The 21,874-nt window shown below is 38.1% G+C and overlaps 1 protein-coding gene across 1 annotated transcript in view; it reads left to right on the top strand.

The window, feature by feature from the left end:
- The window catches only part of RIT2 (Ras like without CAAX 2), a 183,004-nt gene that overhangs the window by 55,232 nt on the left and 105,898 nt on the right, over positions 1-21,874 (top strand). The gene's annotated exons all lie outside the window — the stretch shown is intronic.

The following is a 21,874-nucleotide window of genomic DNA, read 5'->3' as shown; positions in this document are numbered from 1 at the left end:
TTGGGTAAGTTTGTAGTATAACCACTCAAAATTGTACAGAAATACAAAGAAATTCCCAAGTAGGTGGAATAACACCCGTAATAACAAATAAAGGTACTTAAAAATCTTTGTACCCCCCCCCCCCCCAAAAAAAAAAAAAAAAAAAAAGCATTTATATTCTTTAGAATTTTATTACTACTATTGAGAGCCTGGTCTCAAGTCACAAAACACATCTCATGGTTTTTTTTTGTGCATCTGTTGGTAAGTTTTCCATCAATTTACTAAAATTTTACAATTACAGATAAATTTCTGGGTTTTCAGAAAGAAGAATAATCCAAAATGAGCATATCCAGGGCTAAGGCTGTGCTGATAAAGAAAGTTGCCTGTAGGGAAATGATTCCCTGGAGGTTTCAATGAGAATGAGAGGTTTCAAGGAGATGTTTCAAGTACAGGCAACTTAGAGTGTTCAGGGAGAATGGTGACCTGTCCAACCAGAGTTCAGGTTCTCACAGCAACACAGTAACAGATTATTAGGAAAAAAAAAATATATATATATAGACCAGGTATGAAATGAAGTTAATTCCAAGAAAACGACAAACAGGAAATCCAGCATAACATTTATCCATATCTGTAACAAATTATCTCTCTGGAAATAAACATATTGCCTTTCTTCTATGTCACACATTTTAGGCCACTTTTATTTCTCAGGAATTTCTGTGCTATTATGGGACTCATGTTCTCTCACGGACTTTTCTGAATCTATTGACTTCTGATTTCACTGTTCTTTGAAAATAATGAATTCTACCTACACCTAGTTTTTATTTATCTTTGGGAATTAGAAGGAATGATAGTTTCTGTGGGTACCACTAATGGGGGGATATTCTTTGAAAAATAAAGTTACACAGTGATAATCAATGGATTTCCATTGTCAAGCAACTTACGGATTTTACTATGTTGCAGGTAAGCTTCACAATAAAATCCAAAGTTTCTTTTGCTTTAGGTGCACAGATAAATCTAACAAATGCCTACATATGTTTTCACCATGTTCTTCAACTAACTTCTCTAGGTTTTATAAATGGTGAGATACTGATAGCAGCAATAGCTGTTCTCGTCTATGCAAATTTATTTATGATTTAAATAAATAGTGCTAACAGAAATTATATTACACCACCTTACATCTGATGGGGCTTCAACTAAAAGCCGTCCTAGTTGAAATGCTGGCGGTGGAAGTTTGTGTCATTGTCTTTGAAATCTGACAAGACCATCACTTTCAGTTTTATGGGGTAGTCTTCACTGACCAGAAGGGCTACTAAATCATGATAAACACTGTCCATTTTTAAGATTTTTACCTTTAACACGGAGTATTCTACAAGTAATCCCAAAGACACCTGGAGTGTGTTGAGGATAAAATCCTTATCTATGTATTAGACAAACCATCCAGAGAAAAAGTATTTCTGGACCTGGTACACACCAACACAGAGGAGATCATTAAAGAGGTTAAGATTGGAGGCACCTTGAACTGTAGCGATCACATTTTTGTAGAGTTTGTGATCCTGAGGAAGATGTGCCTGACAAAACCCAAAGCCAGGACTCTGAATTTCAGGACAGTGAAATTTGGGCTCTTTAAAGAATTGCTGGATGAGATTCTCTGAGAAACTGTGCTTATGAACAACAAAGGAGTTGATGAGTGGAGCAAAGCTGGCAGTGCTATAAGAATACCTTTCTGAGAATGCAAGAGCTCTCTATCCCCCAGTATAGAAAAACATGGAGAGGAGGAAGGAAACTGGAATTACTGAGCAAGGATCTCCAGTTCAAACTGAGAGATAAGAAGTACATGTACAGACAATGGAAACAAGGCTGTGTCACCTGGAAAGAATGCACGGATGTAATCCAGGCATACAGAGATGGAATAAGGAGAGCCAAGGCACAGATGGAATTTACCTTGGTAAGGGATGTGAAAAATAAGATGGAATTCTACAGGCTGTTTTGTCAGAAGAGACAGGCCAAGGAGACTGTCCTCCTGCTGACAAATGAGAATGAAAAACTAGCTACAACAGACATGGAGAAAGCAGAAGTATTCAGCAAGAGCTTTATCTTGGTCTTCACTGGCAGCCAGGCTTCTTGTGTCTCCCACATCCCCAAATTTCACAGCCCTGAACTTGTAGGTGAGGATGTGAGAGCAAAACACCACACAGAGGAGGAGAACAAGTTCAAGACTATCTCATGCAACTGAATGTGTACATGTCTATGGGGCTGAATGATGTCCAATTCCCAAGGTCAATGAGTTGTCTCAAGGTCCTGAAGGAGCTGGCTGATGCAGTTGCCAAGCTGCTCTCCATTGTATTTGAAAAATTGTAACTATAAGGTGAAGTTTCTGCTGAATGAAAAATGGAAAATACCAGTCCTGTTCCTGAGAAAGGGAGAAAGAAAGGGAACTATGTAAGCTCCAAATCTGTGCCTAAGAAAATCATTGCATAGATTCTTCTGGAAGATATGTTAGGACAAATGAGAGATGAGGAGGTGACCCAAGACAACCAGTATAGCTTAATCAAAGGCAGATAGTTTCTGACCAAATGGATGGACTTTTTTGATAGAGTAATTGCATTGGTGGACAACTGATGGATAACTGATGATGTCTACCTGGGCTTGTGCAGTGTCTTACACAGGGTCTCATACCACATTCTTATCTTTATATTGGGAAGATATAGGTTCAAAGCATGGATATTTGGTGGAAAAGGAATTGATTGGAAGGTCAGCCAGAGAGCTGTGATAAATGGCTCTGTGTCCAGGTGAAGGCTGAAGGCCAAGACCCCTTTTATTAGTGGTCTTGATAGATGTAAAACTTCATATGAGCCAGCAGTATGTACTTACTGCTTGAAAGGCCAATTATACCCAGGGTAGCATCAAAAAAGAGGTGACAGCAAGGCAAGGGTGGTAACTGTCCCCTCTGCTCTTTTCTTGTGAAGCCTCATCTGGAGTAATGTATTCAAATCTGGGACACAGTACAAGAAAGGGTTGGAGCTTTTGGAGTGGGTCCAGAGGAAAGACATGAAGACACTCAGAGGGCTGGAGCACCTCTTCTATGAACACGGGCTGAGGGAGCCGGACTTCAGACTGAAGAAGAAAGATCTCTAGGGATATTTCACTGTGGCCATCAAGTACTCAAAGAGAGCTTATAAACAGGAACAATATAAACTTTTCATGCAGGTAAAGAGTGATAGAATACAGGGAGAAAATTGTAAACTTAAAGAAGAGAGATTCAGGCTAGATGTCATGGGAAATTTTCCTCTGAGATAGTGGTGAGGCACTGGAACACGTTGGCCAGAGAGGGGCATCCCAGAAGAAGGGGTGTCCCATCCCTTCAGGTGTTCAAGGCTGTGAGGGAAGATGTAACTGTGAGCAGTCACCAAAGAGTTTATCAGACTCCTTAATAGACTCTATCACTGTGAAACCTTGGGAGTCTGGAGTGTAAGACAGAGAGCAAACGGTATCTGTTTGCATCTAAGGGTAAACAGGAGGTTCTGCTTGTACGGATTGTTAACCTTATCACACTTAAGAAACCTTTCATCCTTTATCACTGTTGTTCAGGAGAAGCTAGGCTAATTAACTAATTAGGGGGATTGGAATTCCTGGCTTGTAAGTGAATGGTATATAAGATGTATGTTGAACACAATAAAGCAGAACTATTCTGAGAACTATTCTGATGCTACAAGAAACTGTGAGAGCTCTCTAACTCGACTGAGCGCCGATACAAGACCAGGCTGAATGGGACGCTAGGTAACCTGATCTAGTGCCTAGGTTAGTGGTTGGCAACCCTGCCCACAGTAGGTGTTTTGAAACTAGATGATGTTTAAGGTCCGTCCACACCAAACCATCGTATGATTCTATAATTCTGTTAATATGATATTTAAAATAGTTTCATCTCTCTCTCCACTTTCTGTTGATTCTGGGGGAATAGTATTACATCAGTGTGAAGAAGATAAGGGACAATAAACTCTACTCAAAGCACATAGGCATAGGATAAATGTAATCTGATATTCTAGGTAAGAACAAAACCACAGCAGATTTAATTCATTCACAGAGCCACAAAAACATCTTGTAATTATTAGGAACAAAATAGCAGAAGCAAATAAACAATAATAGTTTTTGCTAAGCCCTAAGAAATGTGTTGGTTTCTGTTGTTTCTATGTTTTTTGTTGCTGTTGTTTTGTTTTTTACAGAGAGAACATATTTTATGTCTTGACCTACAATGGTTTCATACAGTTGACCCAGGGTCAATTGACTTATATTGTATGATGTTTAGAAGATTTTCTTTTTGTCCTTATTTAGTTTTTATTTTACATTTCATTTGTAAATTAACATGGCACTAAGTTCTAAGAAGAGTGTAAATAAAAATAGATCAGATGTCTCTGTAGCCTTCTCTTCTCCAGGCTCAACAACTCCAACTCTCAGACTGTCCTCTTAGGGGATCTGTTCCCTCCCTTGGATACACTCACAAATTTCTATGCCAAACACATACACATATTTCAAATATACTGACTTAAAAAATTAAAATAGAAGTAAGTAGAAGCAAATAAAAGTGAAAGCATTTACATGTTTTTCTTTCACTTATGTTTATCACATACAGACGTAGTTATATTTTTGAATAATTTGTCACTATGGAAAAATCAACACTTTTTAAGTTCAAGACTATTTTGAGGGCAAGCATGTTTTTATTTAAGGGATCAAACTCTTTGTTGTTGTTTTTTTTCCTCAACTGATTGTCTTAGTTTGCAAAAGTTAAGATGATGACAAATTCAGCCTTCAGACACTGAAAGAGACAAATAAATTTGCTTACATATAATTGTACAAATCAGATTGTCAGTATTTGTTTAAAATAAAGACTGAACATTGATTGAAAACAATAACTGAAGTGCTATTTTAATACTTACATTTTGAGTATAATTCTATTTCAAGATAAACAGAAATAGCAATGCTACTTTAGGCTTGGTGCAAGCATTACAATTCTGAATTTTAAGACAGAAATATCAATTTTCTAAGTGAGTGGAGATGGGAAGGAATAAATTCATTAGATAGATAATATTTGGGCAAAATTTAAAAGGATAGCACTTTATGAAAATGAAATTATTTCAGCATGCATTTAATATTTAATTGTAGTCAACACTGGGAACAATTTCCAAAAGGCAATGGATGTGATTATTTTCTGGAACAAATGGATTAGAGCAATTTGCACTCTGTACGGTCTTTGGCAATATCACAACGAGTTAATGCAAATAGAGTGGCAGGAAAGGAAGCATGACATAGCGAGGCACACTGGACAGCTTCCAGGATGCTCATTAGCCATGTGACTTATCTTAAAATGAATACATAATGCAAAAGAGATGCAAAAGCATCTTCCTGTTTTGGTGAGATATCACTGCATGAGATTGTGTCAAATGAGCAGTTGAGGGCATTAAAGCTGTGTCAATGCCACTCTTTAATTGAAATGGGTGTGGGATGGGAAGCACTTTAATGCACATGAATTTCCATGAGGTTTTCTAACAAAGAAATGCATTCACCAATGCATTAAATATAATGCATTTAAACTCATCTTTAATATGATGATGGAAATGTGTGGGTGAATTTCAAAGAAAAAAAAAAAAAAGTGACTGAAAAACATAATATGTAGCACAACAAAAATCCCCCCAAAACTACATATATATAAAGGCATACATCCGTTATCAAAGTATGGTAATGGAAAAGGTGGAAAATAAGAGAACAACATGTCCTATTGCGAGGGAAAAAACAATTAAAACAATTGCAATTCAAATTTATTTTTATGGTACTTATCAGGTTTCTAGATAATTTCTACTGCCATCTTAAACAAGTATATATTTACACTCCAGTCCTAATTTATTTCTCATTCTCATTTTGCTGTAGAAGGTAAAATATTTGAATCAGATTGAGCAAGTTGCAGTTAGATTTGAGCTCGGAAATTATTTTTTCTATTGCAAATTTCATAAATCAATTGCTAAATATTCACCATAGTCTTTCATTCATCATTTTTCATAGATTTATTATCCATATCTGAGACAGGATAAACAACTCATATGAAATGACCTAGAATTAGTACAATTTGTCTCTACGTTTTTCTCTGAGGATATTCAGTGATTGTGTAAACTTATCTAAATTACCTATGTTTGTGTTCTATATTCATCATCATTTAGTATGATAAATAGAGAATTCTAATGACTACTGTTGTGTGCATTTGAACTGTATTCCTAAGCATAAGTTATATAATTCATTTTTATTTTTCTATCTGTTGGTGTTATAGAATTATAGAATCCTATAACCCTTACAGTTGGAAAGGACCTTTAAAGATCATCTAGTCCAACTTCCCTGCAAAGAACATGGATATGCACAGCTAGATCAGGTTACCCAGGGCCTGATCCAGCCTCACCTTGGAAGTCTTCAGGGACAGGGCAACCACCACATCACTGGTCAACCTGTTCCAGTGCCTCACTACTCTCACTGTAAAAGACTTTTTCCTCATGTCCAAATGAAATCTACCCTCTTCAAGCTGAAAACGATTTCCCCTTGTTCTATCACCACAGACCCAGCTAAAGAGTCTGTCACCTTCTTTCCTGTAGTACACCCTTTACGTGCTGAAAGGCAAACTATCAGATCACCTCAGAGCCTTCTCCACATTGAACAACCCAGCTCTCAGTAGGCCCTTGCAGCAAAGGTGTTCCATCCCTTGGAGCATTGTAGTGGCTCGTCTCTGGACATACTCCAAGAGGTCTGTGTCTCTTCTGTACTGAGGACTCTTGAGGGTGGTGACACACTGGTATAAGTTGCCCAGAGAGATTGTGGATGCCCAATCCCTGGAGGCATTCAAGGCAAGATTGGATATGGATCTGGGCAGCCTGGTCTAGCTATTGGTGACCCTGCCCCTGACAGGGGGGTTGAAACTAGATGATCTTTGAGGTGCTTTTCAACCCAGGCTGTTCTATGATCCTATGATTCTATGATTCTGTGACTCCACATTTGGATGCAGTACTCCAGGTGAGGTCTTACCAATACAGAGTAAAGGGAAAGGATCACCTTAATTTTTTGATGCAACCCAGGATACATTTAGCTTTCAGGGTTGCAAGGGCACACTGCTGGTTCATGTCCAGCTTACCATCCACCAGCATGACCAGGACCTTTTTGGCAGGGCTGTATTCAATCCTTTCATGCCTCAGCTTGTATTGGTAGTGGATGTTGCCTCAACTCAGGTGCAAGATCTTACAATTGGATTTGTTGAACCTCACGAGGTTCTCCTGTGCCAACTGCTTGAGCCTGTACGGGTCCCTCTAGATGGCATCCCATCTCTCGAGCATGTTGACCACACCCTAAATCTTGTCATGCACCAACTTGCTGAGGGCACACTGAATCTCGCTCCTGATGTTACTAATGAAGATATTAAAGAGTGTCAGTCCTAGAACTGGAGACACCACTCACCTCTGATCTTCACCCAGAAGTCATTTACCACCATTCTCTGGATTTGATCCTGCATCCAGCTCTTTGTCTATTAGATAATATCTAATAGATATTATATAGACATAGATATAGATTATATAGATATCAGTGGCTCTTCCCTTGTCCATTGATGTAGTGACACTATCATAAAAAGGTCACTTTGTTGGTCAAGCAAGATTTGCTCTCAGTGAAGCCATATTGGTTCTCGCATATCACCTTCTTGTCTTCCATGTGCCTTACCATAGCTTTCAGGAAGATCTGCTCCACGATCCTTCCCAGCGCAGAGGTGAGACTGACAGATTGATAGTTCCTGCGCTCATCTTTTTTACTTTTGTTTAAAATACGTGTGTATTGTATGTCACATTAATGTGTTAATATTCTCTGTTTAAATATTTTTTGTCTCATGTAGATGAAAGTAAGAAAACAGAAATTATCTTTACTGAGACTGAACTCTAGATTCAGATATTTAAATTAGTGTCTACATGTCAAATAGGTGTTGAGGTTTTGGATATTTAGGAATGGAGTTATGGATCTTTATTAGCTCCTTTGTTATATACTTACAGAGCTACTTGAGATGTCCTACCATGCTCTGTGCAGGTTCAAGTTCCTATGCTAAAAGGCTGTGGGTGTTCCAAAGGTTTGATATCATTATCATCTGGCCCTATGAAGAAGTGACACGAGATATCTGAGGAACAGAGACCTTTCAGTCCAGGAACAGAAAGCCAGACATCATACTTCAGAGTATATAAAATAGCAAGGATCATCTTTATTTGGGCAACTGAATAGAGTCTGCACTATCATTAAGTTTACAGGAATTTTAGATAACTTGAATGCAGATATATATGTTGTAGCTGTCTAAATGTAGGTATCTGAATCTGATTCATGTTGGTTTCCATAACAGCTTGTAAGAATAAGAGTTCTACAGAATTCATGTTGATATCTTTCAGACTTTCTGGATAACTGTCCTGCATTTAAGGGATAAAAATGCAGAGTGTTAGAATGAGCAGAGAAAAAAAAAATAAATAAAATCAAAATAATAGGAGAGAATAATAATAATAATAATAATAATAATTTAAAAAAAAAAAAAAAAAAAAAGAATGATAGAAGTGCTCCTTTACTTTAGATTTCAGTGAAGCAATAAAATACCTTTTGCCATGAAGGGAAATAGAAATTCCTTGGAGTTGTGTAGTTTGGAGGCTGGAAAATTGTAGCAGATCCTTTCTCTGCAATGAAAATAACTTGATTAAATTATTTTAAAAAGGAAAAAAAAAAAACCAAAGAAACAACAACAACAAAATCAATAAAAGATCTCCGTTCTATACTCTTACTTCTCTTGGGAAATAATATTTTAAAATATGGTTGTTATCCCTCTAAAGAATAGAGTAATTTAGTTTGATCATCTCTCAACATTTCAGTACCAGTTCCCTCCTCTAACTTGGATGCATTCTCAGCTCAAGCTGAACTTCGCTTCTTCATCCTTTTCTTCCACTGAAAATTGTGGTGTCTTTCTCACTGAGGAAACAAGTTGGCACTATTCTAAATATGTTGTGTGCTCAGAAACATGATCATTAGTTCTGCTGTTAAACTTTCCTTCTTGGAACTCCGTCTTAATAAGATAATCATTCAGTTCTAAACAGGTTTCATGCAAGATTTAACCAAAACAAGCAATTAAATTCTCAGTCCATACCCAAAACTAATATTTTGGACACATACAATGTCATCTGCTTCTTTGTCAAATTTATATTTTCTTAGAAATAAAATGCATCATGAAATTATTTGAGGTATTTACTCCAGGTGACAGCTCACTGTCATTTACCATTTTCAGATACTCAGAGTGCTTAATCTTATGGTTTTCTTTTGTGATATAAACAGTAATAGACAAATGCAGACTCTCTTTCTAAAGAGTCAGTGGCTCAGAAAGCTGTTCCCACATTTGTCATTTTTCCCCTATCATTTTACCAGATGCTTTCTCAGAGGCTGGAAGGTTAATCAGAATACCTTCATTAACATTTAGGCCTGCAATCGTGTCTTGGAAATGTAGCTGACTGTCTGTGTCCATCACTCATGCTTTTAGAAAACACAACATAGCACCTCTACTAGTAGATTCACTTCCACCATGGATAAACAAGGCAGTAGTTGCAGTTAAGATTGTCTGCAGTGCCCTTCGAGATCTCACAGAAGGAAATATAGTACAGAGGAGACACAGGTAGTGCTACAGAGCTAAGAAAGTGCTTTCTTACCTTGAAGCATGAACAAGGAATGGTGCACCTACTGCCTTACTCTACAAACAAACTCTGGAGGCTTTGCAACTATTTTCTGAGATATGAGACAAATCTAACAGATAGTGTGGGAAGGAAGGAAGTCCCATTCCTCTCTTCATGTCCTTCATGTCATGTTCCTCTCTCAGCCTTCTTGACTCTCTGCCACTCGTACAACACTGCAGGTTGATTCAGCACTAGTTTAGTAGAATAGTAGAGTAGAGAGGAATAACAACCTCCCTCACCCTTCTGGTCACCCCTCTTCTGATGCAGCCCATTGGCCTTTCAGGCTGCAAGTGCACACTGCTTGCTCATGTTCAGTTTTTCATCTACCAGGACCCGTAGATACTTTTTGGCAGAGCTACTCTCAACAATTTTTTCTCTCAGTCTACATACATACCTGGAATAACGCTGACAGAACTGCAAAACCTTGTAGTAAGCTTTGTTGAATCTCATTTAGTTCACATGGGCCCACGCTGAAATTATCCAGGTCGCCTTCAATCCTTTCCTTCTGCCATATGAACTGCATGACTCAGCAATCTTGCTATCCCATCATCTGTGTCACTGATCTAGATGTTAAGAAGTACTGGTCCCAAGACACACCCCTTGGGTGCATCACTTGTCACTGGCCTCCACTTGGATATAGAGTTACTGAAAGGACTCTGCAGAGAAGGGCAATAGGATGGACATAACCCAACAGTGTGCCTCTGTGTTTAAGAAGGCCAATGGTATTCCAGAGTACATTAAAAAGGATGTGGGCAACAGGTCAAGGGAAGTGATCCTCCTCTTCTACTCTGCCCTTATGAAGTCACATCTGCAGTACTGTGGCAGAGAACTGCCAGAGAGTCCAGCAGAGGGCTACAAAGATGATTTATGGCCTGAAGCATCTCCCTTATGAGGAAAGGCTGAGAAATCTGGGACTGTTCAGCCTGAAGAAGAGAAGGCTGACAGGAGGACTTGTCAATGCCTATAAATATCTAATAGGTGGGAGTCAAATGAATGAGATAGGCTCTTTCGAGTTGTGCCCAGCAGCAGGAGAAGGGGTAATGGGTAAACACTGGAACATAAGAAGTTCCATATGAACACGAGGAAGAACTGCTTTACTTTGAGGGTAACAGTAATGGAACAAGCTGCCAGGTTTCCAGTAATGGAAACTGCTGCTCAAGGTTATGGAGTCTCCTACTCTGAAGATATTCAAGACCTGCCTGGATACTTTCTTCTGTAGCCTACTATAGAGAACCTACTTTAGGATTAGATGATCCCCAAAGGTCTCTTCCAACCTCTATGATTCTGTGATTTCCTTTCTCTTCTGTCTCATAAACAAAGAAAATGGATGAACAACTCTATTTATTTCCCATACATGTCTGTCCAACATCTGTTTACTGTGTCTAGAATAGGACAGATGAGTGTTTCTCCCATGTATTGCTATGCTTCGTGGGCACATGCATGAAAACACCACTACTCTTTAATTGACAATTATTCATGCTTACCATCTATCCTTCATTAGCACTCCTTTATTTAGAATTAAGATATACTCCTGCCTTGACCATCTGTTCTTCCCCACTGAGAAAAGCATCAATGGAAGATCAAAACATAGTTTATAACCATTCTATTCCTCCTAGACACTTGCTAGTTTAATTGTGTACCCGCTAAACAGAGAGAAGAAAAATAATCAATAACTCTGTATAATAGCATGCCCTTTTAATTGCTATTTCCATGCACTGGATAGCTAAAGTAAATTTTAAGAAGAAAAAAATACCCTTTCCTTCTAAATGTGATAATATCAGAGCATTTTGGACGTATGTTCTGTAATAACGATAGAATAAAAATTACTTGATAGTAAATATCATACCCAGAGGTTAGGAAAAAATATATATATATATCAGTCAAGGACAGAATGATTTTTAAATTATCAAATATTTATTTAAATATATAAAATATTTTATGCTAGGCTGTTCTACACAAAAATAAGCTTTTAGTTTTGTTTTGCATATCAGCTTCATACATGCTACAGACCTTGTATCTCAGGAACTAGTATGTATGATTTGACACATTCCAACAATCCCTTCCTTATCCTGCTTTTCTTCATCAAATTTCTAATAAGCTGGAGTATCAAAAAGGGTGGAAGGGTTGTTTTTCTGATCATAGACAAGCTTTTCCTCAGAGGTGAGCTCTTCAAGCCTCCCTTAAGGGTTACAGTGATGCACCAAACATTGACCTGTCACAGGATTGGGACAGCAGTTCCCCCTGGGGTTCTGAGTTATTATAGGGTTTTTAACAACATTTTGTATACTCACTTTCAACAAATTGAACAACTCATGTAATCAGGAGTATTCAGTTCTCAGTTTATAGATTCTGATCAATCACAGAATCATAGAATCACAGAATCGTAGGGGTTGGAAGGGACCTCCAGAGATCATCGAGTCCAAACCCCCCGCCAAAGCAGGTTCCCTATACCAGGTCACACAAGTGGTCCAGGTAGGTGTCCAGGAGGGTCTTGAATATCTCCAGAGAAGGAGACTGCACAACCCCTCCCACAACAGGGCAGTCTGTTCCAGTGCTCTGTCACCCTCACCATAAAGAAGTTCTTGCACACATTGGTGCGGAACTTCCTATGCTGCAGTTACTGGCTGTTTCCCCTTGTCCTGTCTCCACACATTGCTGAAAAGAGTCTGGCCTCGCCACTCTTCTCCCCACACCTTATATATTTATAGACCTGGATCAGGTACCCTCTCAGTCTTCTTTCCTCAAGGCTAAATAAACCCAGTTCACTTAGCCTTTCTTCATAGGGGAGATGCTCCAGGCCTTTCACCATCTTTGTGGTCCTCCACTGGACTCTTTCCAAGAGATCCCTGTCTTTTTTGTACTGGGGAGCCCAGAACTGGACACAGTACTCCAGATGAGGCCTTACCAGGGCAGAGTAGAGGGGGAGGATCACCTCCCTCAACCTGCTGGCCATACTATTTTTAATGCACCCCAGAATGCCATTGGTCTTTTTGGCAACAAGGGCATACTGCTGGCTCATGGCCAACCTGTTGTCCACCAGGATAACCAGGTGGTGCAGAACTCCTCTCCAGCAGGTCATCCCCCAACCTGTACCAATGTATGCAATTATTCCTCCCTAGATGCAAGACTCTACGCTTGCTTTTGTTAAACCTCATCTGGTTTCTTACTGCCCAGCTCTCCAGCCTGTCCAGGTCTCTCTGAATGGCAGCACAGCCTTCAGGTGTATCAGCCAATCCTCCCAGCTTCGTATCATCAGCAAACTTGCTGAGGGTGGCCACTATCCCCTCATCAAGGTCACTGATGAAGATGTTGAACAAGACCGAACTCAGCACTGACCCCTGGGGAACACTACTAGTTACAGGTCTCCAAACAGACTGCACCACCAATGACGACCCTCTGTGCTCTGCCAGTCAGCCAGTTCTCAACCCACCTCACTGTCCACTCATCTATCCCACACTTCCTCAGCTTTGTTATAAGGATGTCTTGGGAGACAGTGTCAAATGCCTTGCTGAAATCAAGGTAGACTACATCCACTGCTCTCCCCCCATCCACCCAGCCAGAGACAACATCATAGAAGGCTACCAGGTTGGTCAAGCATGACCTCCCCCTGGTGAACCCATGCTGACTCCTCCTGATAACCTCTTTTTCTTTCAGATTCCTGGAAATGCCATCCAACACAAGCCATCACCTTTCCAGGGACAGAGGTGAGGCTGACTGGCCTGTAATTGCCTGGATCTTCCTTCTTGCACTTTTTGAAGACTGGAGTGACATTGGCTATCCTCCAGTTCTTAATGCACCTCCTCCATTCTCCAAGACCTCTCAAGGATGATAGAGAGTGGTTCAGCAATCACCTCTGCCAGCTCCCTCAGCACCCGTGGATGCACCCCATCAGGTCCCATGGATTTATGAACATTGGTGTTGCCTAGGCCCTCTCGGACCACCTCTTCCCTGACTAAAGAGGGGAATTCCACTCTCCAGATCCTTTCACTAACATCCGGGGTCTAGGATTCCTGAGGGAGAGCTTTTTCACTGAAGACAGAAGGAAAGAAGGCATTCAGTATCTCTGCCTTCTCAGCATCCCCCATTACCAGAACACCCCCTTACTTAGTAGGGGAGCCACATTCTCCCTAGTCTTCCTTTTACTGTTAACATACTTTAAAAAGCCTTTTTTATTATCCTTTATCACCTTTGCCAGATTCAATTCCAAGCGGGCTTTAACATTCCTTGTCGCATCCCTGCAGGCCCTGACAATACTTCTATATTCTTCCCAAGTGCTCAGATCCTTTTTCCACATTTCATGGACCTTCCTCTTCCCCTTGACTTTGTGTATGAGCTCCTTGCTCATCCACACAAGTCTCCTGCCACCCTTTCCTGATTTCTTTCTCACAGGGACACACTGATCCTGAGCTTGGAAGAAAAGCTGTTTAAATGCTGACCAGCTCTCACAGGCTCCCTTATCTTCTAACACCCTAGCCCACGGGACAGCTCCAAGTAGGTCCCTGAAGAGATCAAAGTTGGCTCTCCTAAAGTCCAGGGTAGCAATCCTACTTTTTGCTTTGCTTCTTCCACTCAAGATCTTGAACTTCACCATATCGCAGTCACTACAACCCAAGCTGCCCCCGACCTTTACTTCCTTGACAAGCCCTTCCTTATTAGCGAGAATAAGGTCCAGCAACACCCCTTCTCTTGTCGGTTCCTCCACCGCCTGCATCGGAAAGTTGTCTTCAACACATTGCAGGAACCGTCACGCGTGCCTGGCCATTTTGCTTATCCAGCAAATATCTGGATAATTGAAGTCCCCCATAAGCACCAGCCTGGGATCGTGACACTACTTCCAGTTGCTTATGGAAGGCCTCATCAACCTCCTCCTCCTGATCAGGGGGCCTGTGGTACACGCCCACAGTATTGTCAGCCATACCAGCCTGCCCCTTGATTCTCACCCACAAGCTCTCCACTGCTACACCACTCTCCCCCTCGTGTAGTTCAACACATTCTAGCTGCTCTCTCACATAAAGAGCAACTCTACCACCCCGTTTCACCAGCCGATCTTTCCTAAAAAGCACATAGTCCTCCATGACAACATTCCAGTCAAGCATAAGTGTGAGCAATGTATCCATTTGGATGGTGACTTGAACAAAATAGAGTTTGTAAGTTTATTCAGAACTAAAACCCACAGTGAAGTCACAGGTAGTTTTTGGCCTTTAACTCAAAACAGGAATATACAGGAGTTCTAGAGCATGATTCATCTCACTCTAATATTTACATTTCAGGTTGATCAGATGAATAGTGTTCTCAAATGTTAAATACTACGGTGAAACCTCAGGATCTTAGAGTTATGTCAGGGCAGCATGCCTTTTATCTTAGTCATAATTACATAGGAATTGAGAAGATTCAGAGGTCCTGGAAACAACGTGACTGAAGCTAGAGTGAACACTTTAGTCATTCTGAGGCTTTATCTCAGAGACAAATAACTGAGAATGGGACCAAGAACTTAGAAGTCAAATTGAGGCTTGTACTCTCTTAGATAGGATCATCACATGTAAAACTTGCTTTCCTGTTTCCTGTATACCATGTTATGTAAAAAACATCTCTTAAATAATTTTTTGAAATTGGAAAAAAGACTTAAGTTGTGGTTGGCTGGAGGTGGGTGATTCATCTCACTAAATTCTAAATTTTTCATTACAAGAAAAATGTCTCTGTTAACCTTTCTTTCATGGAAGCCAGCAGCCATCTACACCTTACAAAATTTAAGACACCATCCATGCTAATAGCCATGCAGATATAGTCACCTTCTTAATTACTCCACCTGAAATTATAAGAAGTGAATTCATAGCTGTCAAATCCTCCCACTCAGTAGCACAATCATGGACTTGAAAGAGTAGTGGAATTGCTACCTGCTATTCTTGTTCCCCTGGATAAGGGTACTTGGGCTCCTATTAATTATCATGTTTTGATTAAAGAAGAGTACTTTGTTCACTTTGTTCGTGTACATCTTTGAAGTAAATGACATTTTTTTTCTGGAAGCAGAGAAAGTACTGATATTCCTTTATTAAATATTAGTGCATTATCTACATTGCAGTAGCTTCTAGTAGTAAAGCATGTGCTACAACAAAGGTTTGCTGAAATTATCTTTAATTCTGATTTGCAAACAAACAAGCAAACAACAACAACAAAAAAAAACAAGTAACATTTGCAAGAATTTGTATTTTTTCTCTTCTAGAACTGATTCTAAAAGAAATACGTATTGCTCAAGTGAGTAAACTTATTCATACAGATGTGATAACCTATAAGAAAAATATAATGGATAATGATGCATATAAATTTACTGATTTCTCTGCATATTTGAATACTAAAATCCAGTATGGTTACTTCATTGTTAGGAGTAATTTCATCATAACTGATAGTTGTTGCACTGGGCCACATTATTCAGTTAGACTTTGTGAGACTTAAATCCAAACTTTGGCCATAGCAAAGTCTCTCTATGGAAGGAAATCATCATTTATAGGAGGTGACATATTCTATATACAGGAGAATTCTACATTTCATTACGTTATTGCTATGTAAGAATATGATCAGATCCTCCATCCATATGTCTATGAATTTTGCATTCAACCACACTTGTACTTTCCATGATAATATTCAGTTTATTTCAGGAGGGCAAAATAAACTAAAAATTAAGATCTGTTCTGTATTCCAGCTTACATTTGAAAGTTTGTTTTCTGGCTTACAGAATTGAGAAAATGGAGAATTGCATCTTCAAATGAAATTATTAAGGACAGCAGGAGCATATAACAGTAATATTCATTTGAATTTGGCAAGACCATTTGAAAACAACATTAAATAATGTTTTCTGAAGACATATAGGTCCAAGACTGTGGTTTAATATCTTATCTGAGAATATTGCTATGGTAATTTGAACACTAAAATGAAAAGTGAAAAATAGAAAATGTGATGTTTCTCATCATCCAACTGAATATATAATGAATAAAAGTATGAATTTCTTTCATAAGAAGCACTTAACATAATTGATGCTTTTTTGTCTGTTTGTTTATTTCAATTTTCTTGAGGTTTGTTCTATAATCTTTTAAATGAATAAGGGTTAAAACAGATATTAACTACATTAAATGTTGCATTACTTAACTACTTCAGTTTCACAGAAATGTCAGGAATAGCAGAATACATATTTACTGAAGAAGGAATTTTCTTTTATGAGTTTGGAAAGGCAGTGGCCATCCTTTTTGTGTGCTACACAATTTCACCAAGATTCTTCCACTAGAAATGATGTTTCTTGTTGTAATCATTTATTCTTTTGACACAAAACTGAGCAAAATCTGAAAGATTTGACAAAGCTAAACAAATGACAGAATACCATCAAATGTGTTTCAATGTTGAAAATAAAAATAATAATAATTAAAAAAAAACAAAAAAAACAGGACTGGAACAAATAATCTGAAGTATTCTTCGCTGTTGGTATAATAGAATTAAGTAACAATAGGAAGAACTGGAAATAGGGTGTTGAAGTATCACCGTTACTAGTCTGATGTGGTATGTGAGTGCCCAGTTTTCCTACTTGCTGTATTTTAAAGAATATTGCTATCTACATGAGTATTTACAGAATATAAGGCAATCAAATCTGTCAGTTCTATACTTCCAAGCCATTCACTGCTTACTGTGTGTATATAACTCTTAGGAAGGCAACCACAGTGACTTACTGCCACTGACTACAAATTGCTGATATCAATGCTCACCCAAATTAGAGAAACTCCTGCTCCCAAATTAGAAAAACTCCATTTCATGATGCCACTGTTTTATGATGTTTGGTTATCAGTATTCCACATGATAACATCATGTAGTGCACAGGAGTAAAGAGTTAATGCTCCAAGTCTGGGTACCTGTCCCAGAAGAGAACTACTACTTTCCCCAGAGGACTGTTTGCTGTTATCATTTCTGCTCAGAGGAAGAAGATAAAAGGCCATCATAGGTCACTGGATGGCCCTTTTTCAATCATCTGGCTCACCTCTATTATGCATTATCATTAGAGTAAGGCCTTCAGCTTTGGGGCACTCTCATTTAATTTGATTTATTAGTTTCAATTCTAATTATATTGTATTATATTGTATTATAGTGTGTTATCTTGCATTCCAATATCTTATTTAGTGAAATAGTTTCTCCTCGGATGATTGCTGCTGCTTTGTTTTTAGGCCCATCTCTCTACTCTTTTTCCCTGTTTCCCTTTTTCCTTTCTTCCATTTTTCTGGGGCACAGATCCATGAGTCCCTCTGCCCCCCTAGTCATGGAACAGGGCCAAACCAGCCCATAAACCGTTGACACATGATAAAGAAAATCATGAGACCAATAAATTTTGATGGCCAATTACTGTGACATTAATATTTCTATCTCAAACAAGAAGTTACATCTGGTGGCTAGTACAGTGGTTAGATCTTTGTTTGTCCACTCTCTTCATATTTGAAAATTCCTTGTTGCAAGTAGAAAGAGAATATAAACAGCAAATGACTAATAGTCATTTTATATTCAGGAGCATCCCTGATAATATAAGCACAACAGGATCTGAGTCGCTGCTCTCTCTTTGACATACAAAGAGGACAACAAGAGGCAGAACTCCAGGTGTGACTGACTAAGCTTGGACTTCCTTCTGTTGGCATCTCTTTAGCCAAATAAAACATACCTTGGCTCATCTATATATGAGATAATCTTCAGTGTAGTAGACAGCAAAGAAGAGAGAATGTTTATCTGGAAGTCATAGAAGCAGAATTAACAAATGAAAGGAAGAAGCTGCTGACCTACATTTCAGGGATTGGGATATCTCTATGATGCAGATAAAAAGCTTATTGCAACATTCCCTTAAACTGTACACCAACCAAATCTATTTGTCATAAAGAAGTTACCTGCTCATAGCAGAAAAAGAGCTTTGATACATTTTTAATGAAGCTAGATTCTCCTGTGCTAAAATAGCTGAGAGTAACACAAGCCTGCATTAATTATTGTTCTGTCTCCAAAGAGATGTCCTTCAAAAATGAAAGGTGAAAAAAGAGAATACATTCACTTTCTTAAAAAAAAAAAAAAAAAAAAAAAAAAAAAGCTTAAACAAGCTTTTGTTTCTTTTATCTTATTAATAATACTGAAAAGAACAATCAAATAACTATGAAAACAAGGTAAAGCTGTCCTTGTAGAATTTTTTTTCTTGATTAAAATTTAAATCAGATATTCATTAAAGGAGGAAATAATTAATAATAACTTAATTAAATGTCAATTATAAAATAGGTGGAGCTCAGTTTGATCTTTTTGTATGGAAAAAAATATTTTAAAAAAAGAGGTTTTGCTATGTATTTCAACTATTCATTTAACAAATTAGTTAACTGTTACATAAACTACACAATGATGCAGATTTTCTTTTTCCTTTAATATCTTGGAAATGCTTATTCTTACATTCTGTATTTGAATTATTGTATATCATAACAATAAAAATAGGCTGCATCCTTAATTACTTCTTATAATATCCTATCTATCTGCTGCATTTTAATGAAACCAAAATTTGTGACCTTTCAATTAGCTTCAAAGGAAGATTTTTACTGAACTTAATACAATAAAATTAGTCTCATTAGGGCCAAGCTAGATGGGGCACTGGGTATCCTGATCTAGCTCTTGATCTAGTGATAGTCAACTGTGCTCACAGCATGGGTCATGGGTTTGGAACTAGGAGATCTTTGAGATCCCTTCTATTCTATTCTGTGATTCTGTGTTTCCATGTGATTAACTATCTGATATGTTATTATTATTTTCTCTCTCTCTCTCTCTCTTTTTAAAAAAAAAAAAAAAAAACAAAACAAAACAAAAAAACACACCTTTTTTCTACAGCTTTTCTGCAACTGCAGCTAGTTTTATGTTTAAATAAATTTTAAAAGTATCACTCCTTAGGGCTGTAGGATGTAAAATCCAAATATACATGACCTAATAGCTACCAATTATCTTTAAATGGAATACTGTATAAATTAATTAGATGAAAGAAAATGTAATGTACTCAAAGATTATGAAGAGTGTAAATATACCAGACAGTATTTGTAATAATATGAATGATTTTTCAAAGAGATAAGATTAGACAGCAAATTTACTAATGCTGCTCATGAAGGCTTTCCTGCTTTGCTGCCTATGCACTGAGATTGCATGGCAGTGCTGTGTCTTCCCTTCTGTTCTTCTCATTCCACATAAAAAGAATGTGCTGCTTTCTGATTTTAGGGTTTCTCGGTTTCCTTATTGCAACCATAATGTGTATTACATTGCATACAGGAAAGATATAGCTAATGTTTAGCATTATAATTACAAATAGGAATATACTGATTGAGTTCAGTATATGGATATCTGTGTAATTCTGGATCTGCCTCTGCTTATCAGTTCAATTGAGTAAAATAAAGACATCTATCAACATCATCCTTTACTCTGATCTCTTTCCATTTCTTCCTCGGATGAAATTCCATTTTAAGAATGAACTGTATTTCAGAACTAAGTGGTACAGCTCTTCCACTCCTAGCTTTTCTTCCAAGTCCATACAGCATAGGACAGGAAGCATGATTTTTGATTTATGAATCATTCTTCTACTGGTTGGATTGCTTTGGCTTTCTCAGTAAGACAGTGTATCATGCATTTAATTAAGCCTCTGAGTCTGGGATGATCAGTAGCATTTGTTTAAAACAATACATGTTCCATGTCAGTAATTTGCTGAACTCAGACCTAAAGAGGCAAGAGAGTCATGGAAATTACTGTACATGATTATATCATTAAAGATAGCCTGTCAGTGGCAATGCAGGAATGAAACAAGATAATGACATACATAATGCTTCATATTTAAATTTTTCTTTTTTTTTTTTTTTTTCCTTTGTGTAGTTACAGACCAGGTTTTTTACATACTTTTATAAAGTGTCATATAATATAAGAAATGTATGGCACAAATTTGAATGTCTTGAGAATTCCTGCTACTTTCTGATTAATCCCATTGGGACCCTGATCTTCAGAGGCCTCTGTCAGACAGGGCTTGCAGAATTGAGCCATTGGACATGGTCAACCATATATTCATACTGATTAATGGCATTTCTCAAACGCATTAAATTTACTTGTCTTGTCTTCACATCTCAGTACATAGCCAAAGCGTTACATCAGTCACCAAAGCCACTCAGATTGCTATGCATTATTGCTTAATTAGACAGAATAGATAATTTCTGAGACTCTTTCAAGTACAAACATGGCCAAATTACTGAGCTGTGTTTAACCTTAGGAGGGAAACACAAACATTGAGAGTAAAATGAAATTGAAATGTGAGGAAAATGATTTCTGCAAATAGTAGGTCTCCTGTTTTGTTTTTCACTTTCCAAATTTATCTTGGCAGAAGCATGATCTAAGGGAATGATCCAACAGATATATTTTTTCCCTTTCAAGCAATGCTGAATGTGAAGACACTGACTACAGAATTTATTCTTAAAAAAATTGATTTGCATCCTGGTCAGAGATCTGCAGTGGTCTAATTAATTGCTCTAGGAAGTCTGATCCAGAAGTCTCCATCAGCTACAGGGAGAATTTTTCAATAATTTAGACAAAGTTTTTTTTTTTTTTTTTTTTTTTTTCTTGAAACTACTTGCTGGAAAGTCTCTGTGGAAATCTGGTGCCTAGCACCAGAATAGAGACCCTGAATATTGGTGACTCAAGCAACAATGTGGTCTGGATATGTTTTTAAATCAGGTAAATTTACTGTCACATTATTTTGAAATATTGCAATAGAAAAAATAAGGGTATTCCCTAATGCTTTTCACTATTTTAGGATTTTGGAAAAGGTATTGGTTACTGAAAAGAAAACAGTTAGTTCAGACAGGAGCTGGCTGAAGGAGCTGGGCTTGTTCAGCCTGGAGAAAAGAAGGCTGCGGGGTGACCTCATTGCAGCCTTTCAGTACCTAAAGGGAGCCTACAAACAGGAGGGGAATCAACTCTTTGAAAGGGTGAGTGACAGCAGAACAAGGGGAAATGGTTTTAAGTTGAGGGAAGGGAGATTTAGGTTGGACGTCAGGGGGAAATTCTTTACAGAGAGAGTGGTGAGGTACTGGAACAGGCTGCCCAGAGAGATTGTG

Source organism: Phasianus colchicus, chromosome Z (genome assembly GCF_987193195.1).
Source record: "Phasianus colchicus chromosome Z, bPhaCol1.hap1.1, whole genome shotgun sequence".
Taxonomy (NCBI): Eukaryota; Metazoa; Chordata; class Aves; order Galliformes; family Phasianidae; genus Phasianus; species Phasianus colchicus.
The sequence above is the reverse complement of the archived record's forward strand: the minus strand, read 5'-3'. Positions and strand labels throughout refer to the sequence as shown.